General features: G+C 32.7%; 1 protein-coding gene across 2 annotated transcripts in view; it reads right to left on the reverse strand.

Annotated features, from left to right (window-relative positions):
- Zfc3h1 (zinc finger C3H1-type containing) overlaps positions 1-2,305 on the reverse strand; it is a 52,713-nt gene that overhangs the window by 49,483 nt on the left and 925 nt on the right. The gene's annotated exons all lie outside the window — the stretch shown is intronic.

Here is a 2,305-nt window from a genome sequence, read left to right on the forward strand (position 1 = left end):
ATTGCTAGTCAACCTTTTCTGCCACAGATGAAAATTCACTGACTTTTTACTGATGAGAGACACTCGGCTAAATTATGTTAGCTCTCATCTGATTTGAAAGTTTAAAGCAGTAGTCAACCAAGGGAAACAGGCTAAGACTGACAAAGTGTCTTATCATTATAAATAAATAAAAATGAATGAAAATGAAGAGCTGCAATAGAATCAGGTTTATTCTGTTTCTTTAAAGTTGAAACTAGCATATTTTAATTATTACAAAAAAGAAACTATCATCCCCCAATTAAAAAAAACCCTATATTCAGACTACCTCATTTCTAGATTAGTGAAATGAGCCATAGAATTACTTTCATTCTTTATACAATATTTGTAAATTCAAGTCATTTTCACAACTATGTTTGAAATATGAATTAAACTGAGTAAAACACTGATATTAAAGGAAGGAATTTAAAGATTTGTATTACAAATGTTGTTAATTCACATTACACCAGAGTGGCTGAGAACTGTTTTCCTTGTCAAAATCTTATAAAGACCACGACTTCTAGGATGGATTAATGTTATTTCTTGAGAAAAACAATAAACAGAAGATCAAAACAAGCATCCTTTTCTTAAAGTGCAACATCTGTGAAAAGAAAAACAGCAAGGTAGCTTGTTTCCAACAAGTTATTACAGAAAACAGTCACACAGGAAAAGTGGATGCTTCCCTATACTTATTTTGCCTATTATTGAAAACATGTAAACAGAAAAATTAGCAAAGGCAAATGGCAGAGGTCCAAACTGGTACCAAATGAGCAGAAAGAAGACAAAGATGATGGGTGTGGTGGCACATGCCTGTAATCCCAGTGACTTGGGAGGCTAAGGCAGGAGGATTGCAAGTTCAAGGCCAGCCTAAGCTAAGCAACTTGGCTTGATCCTAAGCAAAGATAGGAGGTGGATGAACACTCTCCTCTTCCCTAATTTCTAATATAGAATAGATTTTTAAAAAGCTTTCAGTGTCTATACTTTTTATATAACTCAACTTGAACTTTTTTACTAAACTATATTTTAATTTATCTCTACAACAAAAATACAGTTTCATCTGTATCCTTAAATAGCCCTTTTGTTTTTGGATTCAGAATAAACAAATGTAGAGCGAAATAAAAATCTTGAGCACAGGTTTTCTAATCTTCTTGAAAAAACATTCACTGTCTTTTAAAAGGTTAAATACCTACATGATTTTTCTCTGAAACAATCTTAAAATATCCCTAACCCAATGTCTGATTGCAGAAACAATTTTTTCAGGGCACCAACACCAGAATCTGTTGTTTCTTACCTAAACATTTCTTTCCCCTTTTCATCATGATATCTGGGGAAGACCACGCAGGCCCAAAGTATTCTATAAAAATAATCGTAAAGGTTTTTCAATTAAATATTATATATAAATTTTATATGTAATGAAGATACTAAAAAATCATTACACCATGAGAATTACAATTAGTCACGAAAATCCTTAATTATTTTAGGTAGTTATCACAAAGAGTTAAGACACAATTCTATAAAACAAGGAAACTTCAGATGATCAATTTCCTAGTATAAATCCTCACTCTACAATGTTAAAAATCACTGAGAATAAGGTTAGAGGGAATAAAAAAATCTTGGGTATTTTGCTGTTTTCCTTCTTGGCTTTCCATAATCTACACAATCGCTCACTCTAATATATTAAAATGAAAATGCTGGCAAGTTTATTTTTCTCCTGGTCCACATTTAGACAGCACTGTCTGTGAGTTATAAAACGTCCAAAAGTGAGCAGAGGCAAAGACACTGAGTCCCCCCCCCCCCCCTTTCCACTTTAAAAGGTAGCAATGGGGAAGAATAATTCAAGAAAGGCTTTTAAAAAAAAAAAAAAAAAAAAAGGAATTATCAGAACAGAATTATACGGAATGAAACTTCATGATTTCCAATATCAAAGTGCAATACAAGTAACAGCATTCTCCAAACTATTTTTCCTCCAATAATCTTAAGTCGACTTCACTTTAAATACTGTATTAGTAAAAAACAAATGCTAATGAAAACTTGTGCTTCTGATGTACTAGTATAGACTGGTTTAACTTTATTAGATTCCATAACTTATCTCAATCCATAACATATTTAACAAGCAATCTACTCAATAAAGCAATCTAAGAAACACCGCTATAGTGTGACACATGGAAATTATCAAACAACTTTAAATGTACTGACACAAGAACAAATAAGCGGTTCTGAAAAGTTACACTCATAGACCTAGTAATGACGCTAAAGGGAACTTTGAGTGACACACCCAGGGCAGACCGCC

The sequence above is a fragment of the Sciurus carolinensis genome, chromosome 4 (assembly GCF_902686445.1).
Source record: "Sciurus carolinensis chromosome 4, mSciCar1.2, whole genome shotgun sequence".
In the NCBI taxonomy this organism is placed as follows: Eukaryota; Metazoa; Chordata; class Mammalia; order Rodentia; family Sciuridae; genus Sciurus; species Sciurus carolinensis.